Source organism: Peromyscus eremicus, chromosome 6 (genome assembly GCF_949786415.1).
Source record: "Peromyscus eremicus chromosome 6, PerEre_H2_v1, whole genome shotgun sequence".
NCBI lineage: Eukaryota > Metazoa > Chordata > Mammalia > Rodentia > Cricetidae > Peromyscus > Peromyscus eremicus.
In genome coordinates, this window is record NC_081421.1 from 82,634,472 (window position 1) to 82,646,864 (window position 12,393).

Genomic DNA, 12,393 nt, shown 5'->3' on the forward strand with positions numbered 1-12,393 from the left:
GGTCTGCCACCTATGTCAGTCTGCACCATCCAAGCCCATGTGGGAGAGAAGAACGAGGCCCACGGGCGAGGCCTACAGGCATCTCAGGAAGGGCAGCCCCGAGTCCATGCTCCAGGGGCTGGTATTTCAAGGTCATAGGTAGGTTGAACAGGTATTCACTACAGGTTGTTTGTGAAGAGACCCAGGTCCAGAAAAATTCAGTTGCAAATTGAAAAGAACTAGAGGTCTAAATGGAGGGTGGTAGTTGTTAAGGGAGGGTTCACTTAAGGGTTGAGTGTAGCTGAAACATTTGTATTTGTGTGGCAGGGGAACATATGTGCAAGCTCGTGTGTGTGTGTGTGTGTGTGTGTGTGTGTGTGTGTGTGTGTGTGTGGTAAACATGTACTAGGAAGCCAGAGGAAGAATTTGGTGTCTGGTTTTATCAATCTCTGCCTTATTCCTCTCAGTAAATGGGAGCTAGGGGTGGTAGTTATCAGGCCCCTCAAATACTCCTGTTTCTACCCCTCAATCATGTTCCTAACCATGTTCAGTTTTTCCTAACACATAGGTGCTAGGATTTAAACACAAGTCCTAACACTTCTCAACAAGCACTCCTACCCACTAAGCCATACCCCTGGCTCAGCCACAGGACTTTTGTGGGCTGTTTGGTTTTTTGTATGTGAAAAAAGCCCCATGAGTACTATATGTTGTGGGCACAAGCCCGCAATGAACTCTGAGACTGTGGTGAAAACTGGACATATGAGACTTGAGCTGGGAAAAGAGGCAAGACCTTGAGGGGAACTATTATATTGGGGGAGGCACCTTGAAGCTCACTCATCACTCAGCCTCTCCTAATGCTGGGACCTGGAAGGCTTTAAGGGCTTGATTGAGTCCTCTTGGAAAACAACCCTCTAAGGCCAGAGACTTAATCCTATTTTTATTGCATATTATCCAGTACACAGTAGGTACTCGATAAATATTTTGAAGTCCTTTCGCTAGGACGTCTTGAGAACACTTTTGAGAATTTTTTGATAGATTATCATGGTGCCAGTCAAACTGTTGTGAGTTTTGTTTTAGGAGTAGCCACCTGAGCTTTGCTCTTCTGTATGCTTTTTGTCTCATTTGGGACTTTAAATTATTTCAAAATGGATAGACACTGTAGAAGAGGAAGTCCCAAATCACAAGACAATTTGAAGTTCATTGACAAGGATAGTGAGAAAAGTGTGCTTTGCCGAATACTTTAGTCTGAGTTTCTCTAATGTAATTAGTTTGGAGGGGGTAAAAAGCAACATTCAGCAGAAAGACTGGAGTAGAGGATCAATCTGATACTTCACAATGGAGAGTGAGGCTGGCTCGTGCATCTGAACATTCTGAATCACTTATGCACAACTATCTCCACAGAAAACAGGCTGCCTTGAAATACCCTTTTCCTATTCATTCTTTTTGGCATTCATATGGGAACCTCCCTGGGATACCATGCTCAATTCAAACCAAAGGTTTGTGGATCCTAAAACTAACTTGCCTTCATGTCCCAAGAAGGCATTACTTGGCAATCACAATTCCATCTCAGGTTTGTATTAGTTTTCCTTAGACATATTTGGAAAGTGTTACCATCCTATTTTGTAGGATGGATCTGGAAAGAAACAGTTTGAACACGCTGGGGTTAGAGGGAGTAAAAATTAACTGAGATTCCTGCTTGAGGGTGGATAGTTAGTGTTGGAGACATTGAGTTACTTTCAGGCTCAGAAACATAGCTCAGAAGGTTCAAGGTCCCCCAGCCTTCATGCAGGCACAGGGGGAGTGCTGTTTTCTCCCATAGGTGGATGCTGTCTGTGCATGGATGGGTGTGTCTGCATCTGTTTGCACTTACCTGCCCCTTAAATTGAAGGCACCACTTGCGCTGTGCTTCTCTTCTTCTTTCCCTGCTGTTTCTATTTTTCTATGCCGTAGTCCTTTCCTGTTGAATCCCCGTCCCTTCATGTTTGCTGGCCCTGTACATGGGGGTGGTTTGCTTTCTCAGCACTTTCTACATACTCCATCTTGCCCCACCACTGGAAGCCTTCTGGACTTTGGTTGTATTGACTGTCAGCTCTCATATTCACCTGTTGTCTTAGTTAACTTTTCTATTACTGTGAAAAGACACCATAACTAAGCAACTTATAGCAGAAAGTGTTTAATGGGGGCTTGGTTACAGCTTCAGAGGGTGAATCTATTACTGTCATGGCAGGGAACATGGGAGCAGACAGGCAGGCATGGCATTGGAGCAGTAGCTGAGAGCTTGTATATGATCCACAAGTTAGAGACACAGAGGAAGAGCTAATTTGTTGGAGGGACACACCTCCTCCAACAAGGCCACACCTCCTGATCCTTCTCAAACAATTCCACCAATTGGGGACCAAGCATTCAAATATATGAGCCTATGTGGGCAATTCTCATTCAAACCACCACATCTGTAGCACCCTGTGCCCTGTTCCAAGAATGCCTAACATACTAGGATAGACATGCTGCCAAACAGGTGTCTTGAGACAAATCACATTATCTTAATTATTCTGCTAAATGTCTTTCTCTAGTCCTGTTACCTATCTAGTTCTAACTCAGTTCTTATATATTAGTGTGGTCTGGATTTCATGACCCTATCCATGCTTTTTTTTAATCTATCCTAAAACTTTGGTCAACACCTCACAATTTGTTCCCCCAAACAAGTGTTTGCCTAAGGTACTCCTTGGAGCCCCAGTACCCCCTGTCCTACTCTAACACAGATCGCTGATGTTTTACTTCTGCCCCGCCCCCATCAGTCACTTCCATAACAAGACAGCTGCCAGACCTCTCATACCTGTCTTTCTCTGATCTCTGGTTCTTGTGGTGGAAGTGACTCAAGCAGACCCTAATTCCTGCTCAGATTATCTTGTCACAGGTTATTGAATCTGAGTCTTGTGTTTTCAGCTTGTGGGGAGCTCAAAGAGACAGGTATCTTATAACCCATACGTCCTTCCAGGCCTTGAATCTCAACAGACAACCCTTTAAAACATGTCTTTTGGGGATGGAGAGATAGTTCAATGGTTAAGACTGCTTCCTGGCCTTCCAGAAGACCCATATTTGGTTCCACATCGAATAGATCATAACTGGCTGTAACTCCAGTTCTGTGTGCATGCACATGGCATGGTGCCGGCACATGTGTGTGCGCACACACACACACACACACACACACACACACACTCATAACAAAATTAAAATAAACAAATTTAAATCTTTAAAAAATATACTTATTGGCCATTTTATCAAGTAAAGTTTGCAAATTACTATACATATGATTACTATCCTTTAATAAGTGGATTTAACATTTTAAAGCTTTCTCCAAAGAGTGAGTTTCGATATTGGTGGGTTACAGTAGACTTAAGTTATGATGAATTTATTGAAATCCTTCTCAATTTATAATTTTGTATACAAGTCTAGTATCTACACACTCATATGTAACAATAATAATTAAAGAATGTAATGGGTAGCTGTTCCAGGTTTGACCTGGAAGTACTACCCCTACTGAGGCTTCCGGTAACTGTCACGCCTAGGAGGTGGGGCCAAGAGAGGAGCCCTTAAGTCCCGAGATCCAGATGTGCTGGCTCTCTTGGTTCCTGGATCCTGAATGCTGGAGGTAGACCAGGTAGACCGAGTGGAGTCTTCCAGAGAACACCGCTGGACTGATCTTCACCTCTCCCGGGCGCTGTTACCTATCCCTTCACTTGTAAGTTAGTCCATGAAATAAACCTCCCTTTTAACTACGTAGAGTTGCCTTACTACTTCCACCAATAAAAGAACTGCTCATTAATTTGAGAAGTGGGTACAGGAGGAATGCAGGGGAGGAAGGGAAAAAATAATATAAATTCAATGTTCATGTGTAAAACCTTTTAAAAAGTAAGTTAAAAATAATAAAGTAACAGGAAAAGGCTTTGTATATAGAGGATGAAATGTTGATTAAAGATCTTTTTTCACCCATAATTATTTTAGACATTTAAAGGGAAGCATTAGAAAGCCTGTCACTTCCTTCTTTTGTTCCTTACGGCTTTCCTGGTAACAATATCGATACTGTTCTCAAACACATTTAATAGCCAATTTCATATGTCATAATTTAAAATTTTCTACAGCTTAAATTCATGTTATCTTTGCTGTTTGAATTATGTAACTGGTGTGTTGGGTCAGAGAATGAAAATCCTTAAGAATCCTTAGAAACCAGTCCTTACCTAGAAGGCAAGACATCTTGTTTAAACGTGAACACTGAGACACCTCTCTGTGTGTTTTCTTCCCTCTCTTGTACTCACTGACATGCAAATGTACAATGCATTTTACTGGGAGAATTGAAATAAAGCACAATAGCCTGGCTAGGAAAGAAATCCATGATTATTGTTCTCAGATAAATAAATCCACCGTTGTGTTCCCAGAGTTCTAAAATGGCTAGCCCATAATAAATTTTCAATTCATTTGTTTATCATGTGAACAAATGAAATGTATTCTTAGCAAAGAGAAGTTTTACTATGCTTAATACAAGGAAAGCTTTATTCTCATTTATTCATTTTTGAGGTGGTAGATATGTCCTCTCTACCTTGATAAGGTCTCTAATTTTTCTACTAAATATTTGGCATTTATGGTGACAAAAATAATAACAGAATCAGCATCCAACATACAGTGATTTCCTTTCTTTTATCAATAGAACCTATCAAAATGTACATGTGTACATTTTTTATTTGTCCTCATCAATTTTGAGTCACACAATGGATACCAACAAATGGGGTCCCTGTTCCTTCTCCCTCTCCTGAATGTTGGCCTTTTACCTCAGGAATAACAGATCTGATTTTGTAATTAAAGTAAAAATAGAAAGACCATGTTGGAAGGGGGGAAAAAAAACGTCATTTCAAGTGTATAAGAAATATATCCCAAATTACCCATAATCTGACATTTTCCACTGTAAATTTATTATAGACTTAACTGAGTTTACATTTAATTCAATAATTTCCTTGAAATGTCACTGAAACATAGTGATGGATGTATATTTGAAATTACTACAAAACCAGCTTTGAATAAAATGAAGGAATGCAATATATAATAGATAGGAAAATACTATTTTTCAGAGCCAAACATTATCTTCTTTTTATTGGTATTTTGGACATCTTTATTCATTTCCCTGGAGAAGAGACTGCGTGATTTGGAATATAAGAAATTAAACTTGCAGTGATTCATACATCTTTTTTTGCTTTCCTTCTTTTTATCAATCCTTAGGAAGAAGTTCCTTCTGAACTCTGTTAGTTTTAATTGTTTTTTGAAGGACCTGATTGTTTTTTTCATTTTCTTTGTCCTTGCAAATAACCAGCAGCATAATTAGTCTACCATGTTGTTAAGGGAATACATTGTGAAAGAAACAAGCAAGAACTGAGCATTGTTTACTGAAAGATCATGTGGATGTGTTTTTGGTAATTTCTATTACTGACATAGGGGATTCAATTTCAGTTCCACAGAGTAGGCCATTTTTAAATATTTAGATTTTATTTTGGAGTTTTCAGTTAGAGAAAGGAATTACCAACATTTAAAGATACTCTGAATGTTTTATGTGTATATATGTATGTATGTATTATAGAAAAGCATATACATTTGAGATGCAAAATGGTTAGCCTCATTTTGAGCCTTAGGTTAAGAATGTTTCTTTGTAAGTGGAGATTTTAGAAGTGTTTCTGATTTGACAGCTGGGTCAACTCTTGTGATCTTTAAAATCTAAAACCATTATGGTGCATGTGCATATGTGTGTACACAAAATGTACATATTATGGTGTACACATAGAGGACAACTCTCAGTCAGTGCTCTCCTTCTACCATGGGTTCCTGGGGCTTAACTCAAGTTGTCAGCCTTGTGAAACAAATGTTTTACCCACTGAGCCATCTTGCTGGCCCTCTTCTGATGTGCTTTACTATTTAGTTGGTGGTTCTAAGTGGATAAGAAGCATTTTAGCAAGCTTGATCAGTGGTCCAGCTGGCTCAGTGATGTGTGGGGAATAAGAGGTCTTGCATGTCAGTCTCTGTCTTAGAAACACTAAGTCTTCTTTGGCCTTTATGGATTACCTGTACCTGATCTGTCTTTAGCCTTGATGGAAGATACTATTACTCATGTAAGAAAACATCTTTATATTCATAATGGCCCATTTTGTTTTAGAGGTGATTTGCAGTGGGCACTCACCAGCTCTACTCTACCCTTAAATCTGTGATTCTAAGGGAGTTTTGGTGGAGGCACTGCATGCATCTTACTCCATTTTGAGCTGGTGAGCTCTGGACATTTGCGTGTGGCTTTTTTCGCAAGCCATTTTGAGGTATCTTTGTATTTTCTTCATTTCATTACTCTTCAGTTTCTTTTCTTGAGTTTCCCTAGTCATTCCCAATAATGCCATTTCTAAATGAGAATTTTGGGTATTCTCCATATTTTAAAAACATCTTTCCTTCATATCTGCCTTGCCATATTGTATTATTGAACTCTTTTGAAAAAAAAAAAGATTGAGAAATATAATGAGTTCAGGAACGTTGTTTAATTGATAACAAGTACAATGTGCATGTTTTGTATTGAGTATGCTTTTTCCTTCCTCTCCCCTCTTTTTGAAAACAGGATCCCGCTATGTAGCTCTGATTTGCTTGGTATTTGCTATGTAGGCCAGGCTGGCCTTAAGTGTATGATAACCCTGTCTCAAGCTTCATAAGTGGTAGGATTGCAGGCATACACCATTGCATCTACTTTTTTCCTTCCTTCCTTCCTTCCTTCCTTCCTTCCTTCCTTCCTTCCTTCCTTCCTTTCTTCCTTTCTTTTCTTTTGATATCCCTTATCACATTGTAGAACTATTTGTAATAACTACTATTTATAATACCTATCTAGTTTGCTGTCATTTTGATCAGAAGAATGTAAGACCTTTTCACTGTTAACTCTTTTATGGGGCAGGATATCTTTTTGTAGCCCAGGCTGCCCTTGATATCCCTGTCCTCCTGTCCTAGCATTCTGATTGCTGTGGTCACATATGTGTACTTCCTATGTATGATACATTTGGTTAAATTTCTTCTTTGGCATCTTTTGAAAATGAACAACACTTTTTAGTTCATTAATAATATGATAAATTGTTTTAAGTATGCACATTTTAAAAGTTTTGAGAATTCATATATATATATATATATATATATATATATACCCTGAAGCTAAAATAAAAATTTAAAAACACCCTCTAGAAGACAGGTTAGTTTCAAGAGTATTACTTAGAACTATTTTTTGCTAATAAGTATCAGAGGTTAAATAAAGGTTAATAGGAGGATCCAGTAGAAACATCCATCTTAGCATTTTGAGAGTAAAAATATTTTAATAGAATAATTATGATTGTTGAACATCTTCTTAAAGAATAATTTGAATGTAAATTTTCTGAATTTGAACAATAAAAATACCCATATCTACCCATGCATCTTACATATCTGTGGACTTTGAGTAGACAAAGCCGACTATATTCAGGGTTTGGGTATTTGAATCACCAACATTTGCTTTTATCTCTCACTTTAAGTACAATAGGATGGAATCACTAGTTCATATATTTTGGATAATTGTCAAACTGTCTACACTGGAGAGTTTTAAATATGCATAATACCGAGAATGCAGGAGATAAGATGTTATCATAAATTGATTATAATATTATTTCCTGTGTAACTGACTGGTCATGGCTGTTTTATATGACTTCCTTTTGCTAGTATTTGCTTTCTGTGTTCTAAAATTATTTTAATATAGCAGTAGTTTATAAATTAAAGTCTGTGGTTAAAATAGAGAAAAATGTTAATTTTAAACATAAAATTGTGTGTGTGTGTGTGTGTGTGCGCGCACACATGCATGTGTGCACGCATTTACACAGGCATGAGCAGAGGAGGACATCAGAGAGGTTCTGCCCTATTACTTTCTGTTTTGTTCCCTTGAGTCAGTGTCTCTCAGTGAACCTGAAGTTCTTAATGGTTGGTCAGTCTCACTGGCTAGCAAGCCCCAGCAAATATCCCTGTCCCCTCATTTCCATCAGTGTTGGGATTAGAGCTGCTCTTAGCTGCACGGGCTTGTGCATGGGTCTGGGGATCAGAATTCAGGTCTTCATGCTTAGACAGCAAATGCTGTTACCCACTGAACTATCTCCACAGTCCCTAAAATTGTTTTTAATGGCCATGTTTATCACTATACTATTTAAAATATATTTGTGTGTGAAATTATAGACTTTATACAAGAGGATATTAGTTTTTCACAAAGAAGAGGTCTAGATAAATCAATACAAAGTATAACATTTAACTGAAATTCAGTTAATTGTTATGTTTCTCTTTTGCATCTCGTATTATGGCAAAGGGCAAACTTTTGAAAACAAATGCAGAAAATGGTACAGTGTAAGTACATTCCCCAACTTATAACATTTGTAAGTACCTAGCAATCGATTTTTCTGGTTCAGTTTTTGTTGACTCTAAAGAAGAGACAGGTTAGGAAGGGGACATCAGTTGCCTTGTCCTCAGTCACATAGAGACATGCAGTAGTACAAACTTGTAGTATTGTGTGGTGATGTCTTTTAAAGTTACACAGTTGACAGCCCCCTCAGGAGTCTGTTTAAGTCTGTAGCCATTGAGTACCAAGGAACATATTGTAGAGGCCCAAATACCTGCAATTAAGCATTGCAGTCTCTCTTTCCACTGGGAACTGGCCACTAATACCTATGTACCTATCATCACACCACTGCCACTGCTGCCACTGCCACCACCATGCCACCACCACCACCACCACCACCACCACCACCACCACCACCACCACCACCACCACCACCACCTCCATTTAATATGCCTACTTACTCAGGATTTGACACAGAAAAAGGTGTGTGTGTGTGTGTGTGTGTGTGTGTGTGTGTGTGTGTGTGTAAAGGTTGAATGTCTGAGGGGGTAATTTTAAGGATGCATCTTTAGACTTTGGTTACTGTTTTAGGGAAGGAGAAACTGGAATGGAGAAATTAAGAAAAAAGGAACACAGTATGAAGGAGAGGGAAACGTATTGTGTGATTCTGAAATTTCTAGGTTGGAAGATGAATTAGATTCATCAGACATGTCATATAAGTGTCTAAATGGGTTTTATATGTGCTACATTTAAGGTGCCCAGGGAGCAGTTGGGAGAATTAAGATCTGGGAAGGTATCTCGGCTGGTGGGAGGCAAGCATGTCTCAGCTTGGATCTGTGCTGGGGCTAGGTAGGAAGAAGAGCATGTCCACTGTGAAGAGGTCAAGAATATGAACACACCTCACTCAACACACATTTAATTGCCTTTGCTTTTAATAAAAATGGGACCAGTGTAAAGTGAAAAAATGGGAGCATATTTCTCAGAAATCTGTGAGACTGCATCCAAATTCTCAAAAATTAATTTTTTTATTGTTGAAGTCTCTATGTGTAGCTACATGACTGAGCTAGCTTGGTTCCTTCTCAATGCTCTTCTGCAGAGAACCCACAGCATCTTTGATTTTTCTATGTCTTCTCTTGCCTCACTACAAGGAATTCTGTATGGAATAGCCACTAAGACTTTTTGTCCTTTTTGATCAACTAAATGTGATGTAATTTTTTTATACAAAATCTTATCTCTTCCCTTGCCTCTGTTGGCCTCTTAGCTCATGTACATCGCCCCTCTTCACTTTCTAGGCCATGACTGAAGTATTTATTTTCTCTTTTAGCCTCAGAACAAGCCTTTATGGTAGTTACTCAGTAACTATACATGAAATGAGTGGGTGAGTCTGCTCAGATTTCCTGTAAGAAGTCCAATGTGGGAAGACATGTGGAGAGCTTGGCAATATGCTGTGTGCATTAGAGGTGTAGGTTAAATGCCATTTTTGACCATTCTTGCATCTTTTCAAACCCACAATCCTGATTTTTTGCTGGCCTTTCTGGATCCATTGTACTCTTCCAACTCTTCTCAACATCAGTGATTCACTTTGTTTGGATTCTACAAGCTCATAGGCTACAGGCCATGTGGTTGACTTAATTAAATCCTCTGGGTTTTTTTTGCATACACGTCTTCTATTGAGTAATTCTGTTCCCTACTGTACTTAAATAGTTCTATCAAAGCTGAAGATGTAGCTAAGTTTGGAGGCTGCCTGTCTAGTGTGAGTGAAGTCTAGGTTTGATCCGTAGTACCACATATAATGGGCATAGTTGCACATGTCTGTTACCTAGTTAAAAAGTGGAAGATCAGAAATTGAAGATCATCTTCATCTTCATAGCAAAATCAAGGCCAACTTGAGCTACATGAACCTTTGCCTCAAATAATATTAATAAATAATAACAATATCAATAGTTATTATTATTATTATTATTATTACTATATTTGGCTTTGTGGTGCAAAGGACATCACTGAATAACAGCCTCATGAGTAGGAAGTCTTACGAGAAGAAAGATCCTCCAGGAGTTTCATTGTGACAAACAGTGAAACTTTACCACTCAGGAAGCATTACTACTGTCCGGTGAACTTGATATTCCCACTTCATTAATGATGGCCCACACTGAATACTAGCTCTGATTCAGGCAATGTCTTAAGCACTTCATATACATTACTTTGCTTTTGAGTTGATTCTATTAGTATTCCTGTTTTATACTTACCAACTCACCTGAGGTCACTCTGTTCTGATTTGCAAGTGAGGATTTAAGCCCAGGTGGTCTAATTTCAGATTCCTACCCTCAACTGTGCTTTTATATTCAATAGTGCCTCTATAGCAGTTCCAGGGTCATAGAGTTAACGTTTATTCTTTAATGTTTGATTTGAAACTTTGAAAAAAATAATATTCAGCTTTAGTTTTAAAAAAGTCACAGTTTCTCCCTATCATTTTATTCTATTACTTCAAATTTCATTTCCCTTAAGGCAACTACTGTGAACAATATTTTCAGTTTTTTTCCTAATCATAAGATAAAAAAAACAAAAAACAAAAAAAAACACCCATGGTGTATTTGCAATTTTCCCTTCAGCTTTGTGTCTTCTGAAAAGGTAGCCTGTTCTCAGCTAGTTGGTAAAAGTTTTAAGTAAAAATGACTTAAACACAGCTCTGGTACACATGCATGTATGTTCTTATGTGTACCTTGTGTATATCTTATATGTACTTGTATGTATATGTGTATACACACATACATGTTTACTGTGTGGAACTTGGATTGATTCAAATGGAAAGGCGTGCCACCCATGTCCAATGAAGACTGATTAAGTTCTAAGCCTCTTGTGGATCTAAATATACAGTTTTCTACCCAACAGAAACCTAGTTTGATTTAGAAACTACAGGTGGATGAGTTTTTTAAATTCTCAGGAATGGAAATGTTATTTCCTTCCATTTAGAACAAGCACTGCTTTAGAATAAACTTGACAATGTATATATGACTGAGTCATTTTGATGCTTCTAGAAAAATGAACAGCAGCCCTTTTCAGCTATGGAAATGGGTTTTGATGCAGCTTTCGGTGTCTGACTTTCTGGAGTCAGTGTGAGAGTTTTGTTTCTAGATCCTTCTATGAAGAAGGGCACTGTGATTTCTAATCAGCAACACACAAAAAAAATAGCATAGTGGAAATAGCCATGCTTTTCGTCATGCACCGGACCATTTTCCTAAAAAGAGAGGTCACCAGAAGCACGTAGCAGAGAACTCCCAGATGGCCCTCAGATTTGATTTCCTTTCAGCAGCTCCTATTCAGCAGATGGATGGGAAAGCTGACCTCTCTGACACGTCTGCATCACTGCCTGCTACTCCAATTGCCTTGGTGAATGTTTTTTCATAAGGCTTCTCCTGGTACCTCAGAGATTGATGCCTGACTGCCTGCCTGTGTTATGCTTCATTACGCCGCGACTCTGTGAGCTTGAGAGATGCTATATTCTATAAAAGGGGAAATCCTAGCTCATCAGAATCTCAAACGTGTCTTACAGTCTCTCAAGTTGTGTGTAATGTCTCAGAAGATATTATCTTTCTAGATGAACCTCTAATTCATATCCATCTAAGGCTTATTTTATTTTATTTTTCTGTGCTATGGCTAGATTAAAAACAATGCCAACAGTTCTCTAGAAATGTCTATATTCGACTGTTTCCTGTTTCCAGCACACCCATTAAGTCTCAAAGCCCTAGCAATTTAAATGTAGATATTGTTGATTTTCTTCTATCACTGTAGCTTTAGTGGCTGAGAACACATACCTTGGTAGAAGCTCTTCTTTTGCCATTTCCATCACTTTAGGGGAAGCCAATGCTTTAGGATAAGCGTGCTTCCTTATTTGTGAGCCATAGCTGTTATTCATGCCAGATAGTCAGGACTAATGGGAAAGTTAAACAAGCAATGAATGGCAAGTGTTTTCTCTATCTCCAGCATTTGCTAAATGTACACTG

The 12,393-nt window shown here is 38.5% G+C and overlaps 1 protein-coding gene across 2 annotated transcripts in view; it reads left to right on the forward strand.

Moving 5' to 3' along the window:
* Vav3 (vav guanine nucleotide exchange factor 3) overlaps window positions 1-12,393 on the forward strand; it is a 341,908-nt gene that overhangs the window by 203,114 nt on the left and 126,401 nt on the right. The window lies entirely within an intron of this gene.